We start from the raw sequence: 13663 nt of genomic DNA, 5'->3' as shown, positions 1-13663 counted from the left end.
GCGTCATGGACCGCCCCTTCTTCCACAGACTATAAAACCCACTTCCTACATAATTTACATTAGACCAGTCAGCGTGCAGCGGTGGCTACATGACTGACAAATGGCTTAAAACTACAAGACCAGAAAACCAGACCGCGTGTAGTGTTGGCTACACGGCTGGAAATGGTTCAACTCTGAGACTATCGATCACTACAGAATAAGAGCAAATCCTAGACATAGAATTACTAGTCTGCAGCCAGAAATTACGTAAACCTAGGACGAGAGTACCGACAACCGCCGAAACATCTATTCTAAGAACATGGTACGCCTGACGTATCCATTATGAACACAACCCAAGACTTTCTGTTGATTGACTCTTCAGCAGACGGTCCAGCAATTTCAACAGAGAGAGACAACAAAACATACAAGCATAAATATGTACATTGCAATCATTGCAATATGTACATTGCAATTCTTTCAGAATGAGAAGCCGTTCATGTGCAAAGGATTATAATTATCAACTGTGTGTAATGAATCCATTTTGTCTTTTCAGCTCTTTGATCTGTCCCCACCCCTTTCCATTGTCTACCAAGCCGTCATACCGGTTAAGCCCACTAGGGACTTATCAATGTGTTGTGTTAGTAACCAATATCTACTGTTTGTTTGTTATGTAATTCTGTGTGATCATTTAGTTAGTTAGTAAATAAATAATTAAGCCAATTTGTAATTCGCTGATTCATGATTTAGGCTAGCATTCGTAAACATATCCAAGTGTTTTCAACGTTCAGTAATGAGAACTGATGAGGTAAAAATAATACATTAATGAGATTGACTAATCGATAAGATATGAAAATATCTGAAGAGTTATATTTGGGAAATTGACACTCCATAAACAAAACATTTCCATGGTGCCCCGACTTCCTAGTTATTTGAAGTTACATGATTAGTCTAATTGCGTAATTAAATTACACATAGAGAATTGGTTTGATAAAATAAGTCTTCACATTTAACGACGCTAATAATTTGGTCCCTTTTCCCCTTTTAATTTCACCTAATGTTCTGACTTGGTGGTGCACATGTAGCCTATAGCCTGTTTGGGAGAAATGTAATCATTGAATATCGTAAGCACTTTCATTGTCTGCTTATATGCCCCCTTTATTTATCCTACTGTTCTGACTTGGTGTAATGTAAGAATGGCCCATGTTCTAAATTCTATCGCTGTACATTTCAAAAGTGCTGAACAAATAGATATATTGACTACATCCATCCTAGCTCGCTCATTAATGCTTTAATTTAAATCGCAGATTGCCTCAGCACGACACATCTCCTTTGCATAGAGTTTATCAGGCTGTTGATTGTGGCCTCTTCAATGGCTGTGCGAAGTTACTGGATATTGACGGGAACTAGAACACTCTGTCATACACGTCGATTGAGAGCATCCCAAACATGCTCAATGGGTGACAAGTCTGGTAAGTATGCAGGCCACGGAAGAACTGGGACATTTTCAGCTTCCAGGAATTGTGTACAGATCCTTGCGACATGGGGCCGAGCATTATCATGCTGAAACATGAGGTAATGGCAGCGGATTAATGGCACGACAATGGGCTTCAGGTCCCGGTCACGGTATCTCTGCATTCAAATTGTCATCAATAAAATACAATTGTGTTCGTTGTCCATAGCTTATGCCTGCCCATAACATAACCCCACCGCCACCATGGGGCACTCTATTCACAACATTGATATCAGCAAACCTCTTGCCCACATGGCGCAATACACGTGGTCTGCGGTTGTGAGGCCGGTTGAACGTACTGCCAAACTCTCTAAAACTATGTTGAAAGCGGCTTATGGTAGAGAAATTAGCCTTGAATTATCTGGCAACAGCTCTGGTGGACATTCCTGCTGTCAGCAGGCCCATTGCACGCTCCCTCAAAACTTAAGACATCTGTGGCACTGTGTTGTGTGACAAAACTGCACATTTTAGAGTGGCCTTTTATTTTCCCCAGCACAAGGTGCACCTGTATAATGATGATGCGTTTTAATCAGCTACTTGATATGCCACAACTGTCAGGTGGATGGATTATCTTGACAAAGGAGAAATACACACTAACAGGGATGTAAACAAATTTGTGCACAACATTTGAGAGAAATAAGCTTTTTGTGCATATGGAACATTTCTGGGATCGTTTATTTCAGCTCATGAAACCAACACTTTGCATATCTTTCTACCGTTCTCCCTCCTTCTCCTCCCCGAATTAGTGGATTCAGCTATTTTAGCACACAGTCATGCAATCTCCATAGACAAACATTGGCAGTGAAATGGCCCGTACTGAAGAGTTCAGTGACTTTCAACATGGCACCGTCATAGGATGCCAACTTTCCAACAAGTCAGTTCATCAATGTTCAATTCTCTACCATAAGCTGCCTCCAACGTCGTCTTAGAGAATTTGACAGTACGTCCAACCGACCTCACAACCGCAGACGATGTGCATGGCATCGTGTGGGCAAGCGGTTTGCTGTGAACAGATTGCCCCATGGTGGGGTTGTGGTATCGGCAGGCACGCTCTATGGACAACGAAGACAATTGCATTTTATCAATGGCAAATACCGTGACAAGATCCTGAGGCCCATTGTGGGGCCCATTTTTTTTTAAGGTGTCTGTGACTAACAGATGCATATCTGTATTCCCAGTCATGTGAAAGTCATAGATTAAATCCTAATAAATGTATTTCAATTGACTGATTTACTTATATGAACTGTAACTGAGTAAAATCTTTGAAATTATTGCATGCGTTTCGGAAAGTATTCAGACCCCTTGACTTTTTCCACATTTTGTTACGTTAAAGCCTTATTCTAAAATTGATTAAATCGTTTTTTTCCGTCATCAATCTACACAGAATATCCCATTATAAGAAATCAAAAACAGGTTTTAGAAATGTTTGCAAATGTTTAAAAAATCTAAATCTGAAATATTACATTTACATAAGTATTCAGACCCTTTACTCAGTACTTCGTTTGAAGCACCTTTGGCAGCGATCACAGCCTCGCTTCTTGACATTCATGACACTACAAGCTTGGCACACCTATATTTGAGGTGTTTCCCCCAATCTTCTCTTTAGATCCTCTCAAGCTCTGTCAGGTTGGATGGGGAGCGTCGCTGCACAACTATTTTCAGGTCTATCCAAAGATGTTAGATCGGGTTCATGTCCGGGCTCTGGCTGGGCCACTCAAGGACATTACAGTTTCTCCCAATAGTTGACACACGTTTGCTGAAACTACATCTCTGGTACTCAAAACTGTAAACACAAAACAGTTTGCCAATTTCCCTAAACCCCACAGACATCTTGCAAAATGAAACATATCAATCAAAATCATGTACTCCCTGCTCAAAATGAAACTCTGCGTACAAATGAGACACACACACACATCAAATGAATCTAACTTAGTGAAAACAGAGATCACACTCATGTGACATATTCAAAACACTACTAACGGAACCTATTTCAGTGTAAAGACTAATATTTTGTTGTTATACAGTATATTGTTTGTGTGTAATCAAACAAGAAAGGAACACAAATGCAAAAATGTAAGTTTTATATTTCAACATGACTCAATACATGTCAAACAGCATACTGTAAGCACACATACAGTAAATATATTTTGTGCATAGGCAAAGGAAAAAAAATAGGCCTATTTGTACTACTGTACTGTATGTTAGATTGTACGGAATAGATAAAGAAACTATCAAAATACAGTAAAATCTAAATCATAAGTCAAGAAACAAATACTCCATTGCGAAAAGAAAATCTGTCATATCTGTTGTTTTTGTCCGGCCACAAATTTTCATCAACATCACAAGCGATATTCTCCTTGGCCAGACAGCGGGTGAAATATCTTCTGGCATGATGCATCCAGCCCTGAAAGCACTGAAATGTCACCACAGGCCTCCTCCATTGCCTGGAGAACAGCCATACGTTCATGGGGGTTGAGAAATGGGTAATATGGTGGGAGATAGAGAATTGTAAACCTGGGATGGTCATGGAAGCAGTTGTGGACCTGAGCAGCCCGATGGAAACTCACGTTGTCCCAAATTAGAACACACATTTGCTGCTTAGGATCACCTGGCCCTCTCTGCTCTGGCTGAAAAAGATTGTCATGTAAGGTGTTCAAGGAAATTAAGGAGATGGGCAGTGTTGTATGGTCCAAGGGTGGCATGGCAGTGGAGGACCCCATCGTGGCTCATAGCTGCGCATATGGTGACATTTCCCCCGCGCTGGCCAGGTACATCATTGATGGTGCATTGACCAATGATGTTCCTTCCTCTCCTCCTTGTCTTTGCTAAGTTGAATCCAGCCTCATCTATGAATATGAGTTCCTGGGGGATAGGACTTGCATCCAACTCCATGATTCTCTGAAATAACAGTAAATACTGTAATTGCTGTATAGTTAGGTTCACTGGCAACATCAATGAGTCTCTAATGTTTCAAGAGTGTAATACTACTATATTGCTTACTTGCACATATTCTTACCATTTATCTTTCACTCTTTGGAAACTCCATTCAAATGGCACTCTGTAGATTTGCTTCATCCGAAGTTGGTGTTTCTTAAGGATGCGGGCTATGGTTGATAAGCTCGCCCTGATGTTATGGCAGAGTTTTCAATAATCTGTTGTTGGATTTCCCACAGTCTTATGGCATTATTTTCAACTACCATTTGCACAATAGCAGCCTCCTGTTCGTCTGTAAAGAGACGCTTTCTACCACCACGTACATGGTGGACGTCTTTCAGTTCTACAAAAACGAAATAGCATGCAGTAGAGTAAACACTACAGTAATACAGTATACAAAATAAACATTTTACAAAGTAGTATAGCTCCCAATTTCATACATACAGTAATACTTAAAACATTTACTTTGTTTCGCCTTACAGTATGTATTGGAATCTACAGTTTTACTGTGCTTTATGTTGTACTACTGTCAAGTAGTAAAAGTAGTAGATAGGTCCAATGTCTGCAGTACATACTGTGGCAGACGGCAGGGAGAGGTGAGGGGAGTGGTTATTGAGTGGAGATAACTTGCAGTCCTCTGGCTCCACTCCTGAGCCTTATATGGACTTCCTGACCCGACGAGGCGAGGCTGTTGTTCGTTAAGCCAGGGAATGCTTGAGGTTAAAGGAGGATGCAGCCTGCACAAAAGGGCAGAGTAAGGAGAGAGCAATGTGTGTTATGAAGAGTGGAAGAAAGAATAATATATGTGAGATTATTCCCCTTGTGTACAGAACCAGATTGGCGGAGGACCTGAGTTTTAGGATTATCCCTGGAGGAAGGAACGGACAATAAAAACGGCTTGTGGACTGTGAAGTAATTGGTGAATACCCCCTTTTTCCCCCCATGTGTACAAAAATTCCTAATAAACTACCCATTTGCGTTCTAGTTGTGCTACTGCATGTTTTGTTATTGAACTTGGTGATGTGGAAACCCCACACCCTTGAGCCTACTATAATACCTATTTTCATTTTGGAATGTCCAGATGATGGGTGCTACGGTGAAGCGGCTCAGATTGGGCGGCACTCTCTGCCCAGCCTCTCAAGGTCAAACCATGGTTGACAACATGGTCCACCATAGTCGCCCAAATTTCATCAGACATTACTCTCCTTGTTCTACCTCCACCTCTCTCTGCCAAGTTTGCTTCCATTGTTCTCCAAACACAGGAGTATTCACATGTGGCCTTTTGATCCATACCAACAGTCTGATTGCAAAGTGAACACTTCTGCAATTAGTGTTTGCACATGTGTAGAGAGAAAGTGATCAATTGGTAATTGAGCTTAGCTTGTTGAACAGTGTTCCTTTTCATTTAAACGCAATATATTTTAGTTGTGAAGGTTGTGCCAAAGAGAAGTGTTTGTTTTGCCAAATGTTTGTTATAGAATTGCCATCTGAGTGAAAAGCAAAACATGTGCCAGTAGTACTGCAGATCTGGGTCATTGTGCCTCATGAGCCAGTTTTAGTGTGTAAACAATTGGGAAAAACGGTAAGACTTGTCACGAAGCGACTCCTGCGTTGTCTTGGCTGTGTGCTTAGGGTCGTTGTCCTGTTGGAAGGTGAACCTTTGCCCCAGTCGGAGGTCCTGAGCGCTCTGGAGCAGGTTTTCATCAAGGATCTCACTACTTTGCTCCGTTAATCTTTTCCTCGATCCTGACTAGTCTCCCAGTCCCTGCCACTGGAAAAACATCTCCACAGCATGATGCTGCCACCACCAAGCTTCCCCATAGGGATGGTGCCAGGTTTTCTCCAGATGTGACGCTTGGCATTCAGGCCAAAGAGTTAAATCTTGGTTTCATCAGACCAGAGAATCTTGTTTCTCATGGTCTGAGAGTCTTTAGGTGCCTTTTGGCAAATTCCAAGCGGGCTGTCATGTGCCTTTTACTGAGAAGTGGCTTCCGTCTGGCCACTCTACCATAAAGGCCTGATTGGTGGAGTGCTGCAGAGAAGGTTGTCCTTCTGGAAGGTTCTCCCATCTCCACATAGGAACTCTGGAGCTTTTTCAGAGTGACCATCTGGTTCTTGGTCACCTCCCTGACCAAGGCCCTTCTCCCCTGATTGCTGTTTGGCCGGGCGGTCAGCTCTAGGAAGAGTCTTGGAGGTTCCAAACTTCTTCCATTTAAAAATGGAGGCCACTGTGTTCTTGAGGACCTTCAATGTTGCAGGCATTTTTTGGTACCCTCTCCCAGATCTGTGCATCGACAGAATCTTGTCTCAGAGCTCTACTGACAATTTCTTCAAACTCATGGCTTGATTTTTGCTCTGACATGCACTGTCAACTGTAAAACCTTATATAGACATGTGTGTGCCTTTCCAAATCGTGTCCAATCAATTGAATTCACCACAGGTGAACTCCAATCAAGTTGTAGCAACATTTCAAGGATGATCAATGGAAACAGGATACACCTGAGCTCAATTTCGAATCTCATAGCAAAGTGTCTGAATACTTATGTAAATAAGGTATTTCTGTTTTTTATTTCTAATACATTTGCAAAACTTTCTAGAAACCTGTTTTCACTTTGTCATTATGGGATATTGTCTGTAGATTGCTGAGTTGTTTTATTTTATTTATTTTATTTAACGTAACAAAATGTGGAAAAAGTTACAGGGTCTGAATACTTTCTGAAGGCACTGTACATTGTGTGCCATTCTTTTGGAATGCATCTGTTCAACGAGGTGTCCATGGCCTTGATGTGAAACCAACTAAACAGGTGGTTTATTTTGAGACTGAGTCACCCTTGTTGGCTGGTCTCCCAGACTCTCTGTGGGCTAAAGATAAGTATGACATTGGGCGAATGAGGGGGGTGGAACCGCTTACGTCACACCTGAGAGCACACAGACACGGCCGAGCCCAGTATCCTCTGAGTCAGGAGGCATTGCGGGGGAATTACCCCTGTTCATGCTTTATTGGTAGAAAGCGATATTGTGCCTTGTCCAGACTCTCCATGTAACACCCCCATCCTTCCCGTCCGGAAATCCTCGGGTGATTGGCGTTTTATTTAAGATCTTAGACCAGTTAATGATGCTGTTCATGCAAGGGCACCTGTTGTGTCAAACCCTGTTACAGTACTATCTGCCGTGCCTGTGTTGGGTAAATGGTTTTTAGTTGTTGATATGGCTAATGCTTTCTTTAGCATTCCCGTCGCTCCAGAATCACAGCTCTGATTCGCGTTTACATTTTTAAACAAGCGTTGGGCTTGGACCGTTTGCCCCTAAGGTTTGCCCCTAAGCTTATATGGAATCGCCTGCGGTGTTTTCTGCCACCTTGGCGCAAGATTTAGAGGGTTTCATACCCCCCGCTGGGAGTATGTTAATACAGTATGTCGACGACCTGTTACTGTGTTCTGAAACCCAACAAGCATGCGAAGTCGACACCAGAGCTCTGTCAGTGTCCCTTGCTGAAAATGGCCAAAAAGTTTCTAAGAAAAAGCTGCAGCTTGTGTCTCAATTCGTTAAGTATCTAGAACATGATATTACATCAAAAGGTAGAAAATTTGGTCTGGAACGTGTGGCTGCAATTCTATCTGTACCACAGCCAGTTACAAAACAACATACAGACTTTCAAGGGTTTTTCTTTAAATTGACAATTTTCTACATTGTAGAATAATAGTGAAAACATCAAAACTATGAAACAACACATATGGAATCATGTAGTAATCAAAAAAGTGTTAAACAAATCAAAATATATTTTATAGTTGAGATTCTTCAAAGTAGCCACCCTTTGCCTTGATGACAGATTTGCACACTCTTGGCATGAGTTGGTGTGTACAAACTTTTGACTGTATGTTAACACTCACAGGAATGGCAGGCTATTGTAGAGCCTGGCTGCCTGACCATGCTGAGGCTGTACAACCACTCTCTGACCATAAGATGGCGATGAATGACAAGATACAGTGGACTCCAGGGGGATTCAAGGAGAACCATTAGTGGCTTATGCAGTAACTATGGCTGCCACTACCCTAGAGAGTGCTAAATTACCACCACATCTGTCAGCCCAAGCTGCAGAATTTTTGCTCTCACTAGGGCATGCATTTGGGCTAAGGATAAAACTGTTACGATTTATACTGACAGCAGTCATGCATTTGGGGTTGTGCATAACTTTGGTACACTCTGGAAGCAACGTGGATTCCTCACCTCATCTGGGAAGACAATTTCACATTCTAAATTGGTTGAAAACTTGTTGGGGGCTATTTTGTTGCACTTCCTGTCTCTGTTAAATACATGTTTTCTCCACAAGATGTTTCTGATCTGCAATCAGGTGCAGGGCCTGGCAAAGTGAGACAATGTGTTAAAAGGGAGGAGTAATGGTAGTAAGAATACCTGTACTATCGGGAACTGAATTTAAGTAGTGAGAATTGAGTTGACTGATCTTTGGAATTTAATTTAAGTGAACCAAATTTTATTTCATATAGGCCTGCAATTAGTTAACTGATTGATCTTAGAGTTGACTGCTGTAAAGAAATGTTGATACCGTCTCATTTACAACTGCGACCTGGTCAAGGTAAAGCAAAGCAGCGTGACAAAAAACAACAACACCAAGTTACACGTGGGATAAACAAAAGTACAGTCAATAACACAATAGAAAAATCTATATACAGTGTGTGCAAATGGAGTAAGGAGGTAAGGCAATAAATAGGCCAATAGTAGCGAAGTAATTACAATTTAGCAAATTAACACTGGAGTGATAGATGTGCAGATGATGATGTTCAAGTAGAAATACTGGTGTGCAAAAGAGCAGAAAAAGTTAATAAAAACAATATGGGGATGAGGTAGGTAGTTGGATGGGCCATTTACAGATGGGCTGTGTAAAGATGCATCGATCGGTAAGCTGCTCAGACAGTTGATGCTTAAAGTTAGTGAGGGAGATATAAGTATCCAACTTCAGCAATTTTTGCAATTCGTTCCAGTCATTGGCAGCAGAGACCTGGAAGGAAAGGCGGCCAAAGGAGGTGTTGGCTTTGGGGATGACCAGTGAGATATACCTGCTGGAGGGCGTGCTACGGGTGGGTGTTGTTATGATGACCAGTGAGCTGAGATAAGGCGGAGCTTTACCTAGCAAAGACTTATAGATGACCTGGAGCCAGTGGGTCTGGCGACGAATATGTAGCGAGGGCCAGCCGACGAGAGCATACAGGTCGCAGTGGTGGGTGGTGTATGGGGCTTTGGTGACAAAACGGATGGCACTGTGATAGACTGCATCCAGTTTGCTAAGTAGAGTGTTGGAGGCTATTTTGTAAATGACATCGCCGAAGTCGAGGATTGGTAGGATGGTCAGTTTTACAAGGATATGTTTGGCAGCGTGAGTGAAGGAGGCTTTGTTGCGAAATAGGAAGCCAATTCTAGATTTAATTTTGGATTGGAGATGCCTAATATGAGTCTGGAAGGGGAGTTTACAGTCTAGCCAGACACCTAGATATATTGATGAACTGTTTAACACATTTTTCTTAAGATCGGATCGAATACCTGTCAAGTACCCCGCTGGAATGGTAAGTTACTATGCCCTGTGCTGCACTTAACAATGCTCTGAAGTATATTTTCCCCCGAGTTGAAGCAGCTTTGCCTGAACCAAAGCGAGGCCAGCACCACAAATTGCAGCCAAGAGATTGGGTGGTCATGAAGGACCTCCACAGAAAGACTTGGCACCAACAGCGCTGGACTGGTCCATTCAAGTTGCTTCTGATGACCCAGACAGTGGTGAAGGTTGTAGAGATGTCTAAGTGGGTTCACAGCAGCCATTGCAACTGTTGTATGGGTCCTGGGAGGAGCAGAACAGCACAGAGTGAGAAGTGGCCACAATTCAAACTGAAGTATACAGCACCAGCATAGTCCCACGGCAGGACTTAAATAACAGCCGCTCCAGCTCGAGCCAACGGCAGGCTCAGGACGGGATCCAGCAAACAATAACCGCCCCATTGCTAGAAGAAGCAGGAGGTCAATGCTGAACCATGGCAATGTGGACAATGTCAACGTGATGATTGTCCTCTTTGTACAGATGAAGAGTGTACTCCTATGTAACTGTTTAAATTATTTGTAACTGTTTAAATTATGTGTAACTGTTTAAATGATTCCCTTAAGAATGTTTTGCAGCATTTTGAAGGGGGGGGGGGGACTCAGTGGCTCAACGGAAGCCATTTACAAAGATAATGTACTAGTGTAAGAAAGCCCTCTCCTACAATGCTTTATATTTTGCTTGGTTGAACTTCTGCTTAGATTATGACATAATTGGCTTACATGATGAATTATTACTTACATGCTTACTTGTAATTTTGTATTAGGTTGAGATTAGTCTCAAAGGGGAGGAATATGGTGGAACAAATACAAACTCTGTTATGCTCATGCACTGTATGAGCTTTAAACCTGTACATGTCCACTGTCTGTTTCTCTCATGTAAAAAGAAGCCAGTGTTTTTCCTCTCTTGTTTCTGAGTAACTTAGTCATGCGGCCAAAGACAAAGGGCTGTCTGAGAGTGACCAGTTTTTGGTCCATCCTGTTCTATTTGTATGTTTCAAGCGCACAGCTGTGTGGAGATATGAAGAGAACAGAGGCTAGCTTGAGCAGCAGTAACAATTCTATCAGCAGAAAGGAGTAACACAACTGACATTATCACTTGTTTGATCGCTATGTTCCCATCATGATCTCACACACCTGCTAAACTGCCATGTAGACAAAGGTTATAAACGCTGAGACCCAACTCTTGTTCGTTGGGCTCTTAACTCTGCACCTTTTGAGTGATTGTTAACTGCTCCAGAATTGCAATTCTTATAATAAAAGGTTGTTGTTTGAAGAATCTACAGTCTCTCTTCCTTTCTGGTTAGATTTCCACGACAGTTCTTTGAAATTCTTCATCTGTGCTTGTTTGAGCCATCTTGCACTCCAGGCACGCTCAAACACTCAAAGTATTTGAAAGAAAACAAATGCTGTTTTAACCCAGGTCTGACACCAGTGAAAATAATTTCAAAATACTAATAAACTGTTCAAGAGCATTCTGTTGGCATTTCTGTGATGTTTACGTCATGTGTTGTGACTACATCTGGCTCTTGGCTGAATCGTCCAACAACCACTACAGCCATGTTATATAAGGTAACGCATGCATAAACCAAGCTTTAGATACCTCAGTATGTCCTTCACTTTATCACCACCACTTTTCTTTTACAACCTACAACATGCTTCTCTGACAAATTTTCCTGGGGGTACATCTTTTGACACACAGCTTCATCTTCACACATTTTTAGTTGATCACTGGCAGTGTGCTAAACGATCAATGTAATATAATAATAAATGTGATTTAGCAGATGCTTTAATCCAGAGCATGCATCCATTTTCTTATTGGTGGCACCAGCGGCAATTGAACCCACGGGCCACGACGCTAGCGTTGCAAGCGCAATGCTCTACCAACTGAGCCACACAGGTCAAACAGTTTACGCCAGGTGGTCCCAAACTTTTTTGGCCCACGACCACATTTTGATATCTGAAAATTCTTGCGATCCCACCCATATTTGTGGCTATGGCAGTCAATTGAAAAACATTCTAACAGTATTTCTGATTATCTTTTCAACTCACCATCACATACTTTTAATGTGGGGCAGTCAATTGCAAATTAGTCTCATAATGTCTCTTATCTCACCACCACTAATGAGATTTGTGTACTTGATGCATGTCGTGTCGGAGCTTCTCAAAGTCATGGGGCGTGGTCGACAGTGCGCAACTAATTTCTGCTGTCACATCCAACCTAGATCGATATTTGGTTTTAACGCAAACGAGAGCACTGAATCCAGCTTCACACAGATATGAGGTGGCAAAGAGTAGCCTACCATGAGTTTTATGGTGCATTCAAGACAACTGGGAACTCTGAAAAATACAAGGTAAAATCATGATGTCAGTGATCTTTAGGTCAAAAAGTCAGAGCTAAGAGGCCCGAGTTCTCAAATTGGAATTCGGAGTTGGATGACCTTTCAAAACGATTTTTCCAAGTCAGAGCTCATTTCCTTCCGAGTTTCCAGTTGTCTTGAGCGCACTGAAGTCTGAGATTTCAGGGTATTCCCTTTGAGTCCCTTTGGCCTGCCCGCCATCCCATGGTAGATGGAGCACCATCTGTGCAAAAGCCCACAATTTGATCCCTTATGGAATCTGTCAATATAGCCACACAGCACACTGAACATCCCATTTGCCATTTCATGACTGGGAATTGTGAGACAGAACAATATGTCCTCGTGAATAGCAGTATAGCGAACAAAAGTCAATGCATGGGCATCTCGGCCCTCACAGCTAACGCCCATTTGGAGAGCATAAGCTAGGGAGTTTGAGTCATTCAGTCAAAGTTTCCTCATGATTGCTACAATAGCATAAAGTCTTTGTTTAACGGTGTTATCTGACAAAGGTATTGATGTGAGTTTCTGTGCCTTTACCTCCCCACATATTGTTTTCACCATATCAATTGCTCCGGTAATATCAAAATCTCTGCAATAGTATGCGCTTTCATAGCGTAGCGAGCCTAGCCATTCACCATGAGAATGATTCTATTGCAACAGTCAAGTGCGGCCTTTTCCCATGATGCTCTCTGGTAGAATTTTATATTTGAATAATTTTCATTTAGATTTAAGGTTGACCACATTACAATGATTTTGAGATACAAAGACAATATATATTTTTTGTGTATATATAGGTCTATAAATTTGTTTCCTTTAAAAAAACTAAAATTATCCCGTTATCCCATTTTCATTTCAGGCGAACCCACATGGAGTCGCGATCCCTAGTTTGGAAACCGCTAGTGTAATTTGTCACCATTATCAAACAAAATTATGTTCGTCTGTGTTCCCAGGTGACGGTGAGAGACTGCGTTTCCATGCTGTCCTATTGTGTTAGACTCATTTATTAGGTTCAACTTAAAGACAACCTAATGTATTTAAAACACTGGTGCTTTAGGCCATTTCATGTATCGGTTGCTTGGATATTGTCTTTTCACATTGCCCTTTCCAACACTGTTCCAACTATGGTGGATGCGTAACCAGGCCACCCCAATGCAGCTCGGCATGTCCCTAAAGTGTGAACCAGGCATACATGTCTCTCTCTATTCCCTTTGCTCTGCACCAGCACTCAGGGGCTGCACAGGGTACCCTGTGGGTAAGGCTGCCTTCCTGGCAACCGCCT

At 42.1% G+C, this 13663-nt stretch overlaps 1 long non-coding RNA gene across 1 annotated transcript; it reads right to left on the bottom strand.

Moving 5' to 3' along the window:
* Nucleotides 1-3553: 3553 nt before the first annotated feature.
* On the bottom strand, nucleotides 3554-4960 carry LOC139568226 (uncharacterized). Its single transcript, XR_011673547.1, has 2 exons — nucleotides 4506-4960; nucleotides 3554-4387 (listed from the first exon to the last, which is right to left on the bottom strand). It is a non-coding gene; the product is annotated as an uncharacterized lncRNA (long non-coding RNA).
* Nucleotides 4961-13663: the final 8703 nt, after the last annotated feature.

This window comes from Salvelinus alpinus, chromosome 1 (assembly GCF_045679555.1).
Source record: "Salvelinus alpinus chromosome 1, SLU_Salpinus.1, whole genome shotgun sequence".
Taxonomy (NCBI): Eukaryota; Metazoa; Chordata; class Actinopteri; order Salmoniformes; family Salmonidae; genus Salvelinus; species Salvelinus alpinus.
The sequence above is the reverse complement of the archived record's forward strand: the minus strand, read 5'-3'. Positions and strand labels throughout refer to the sequence as shown.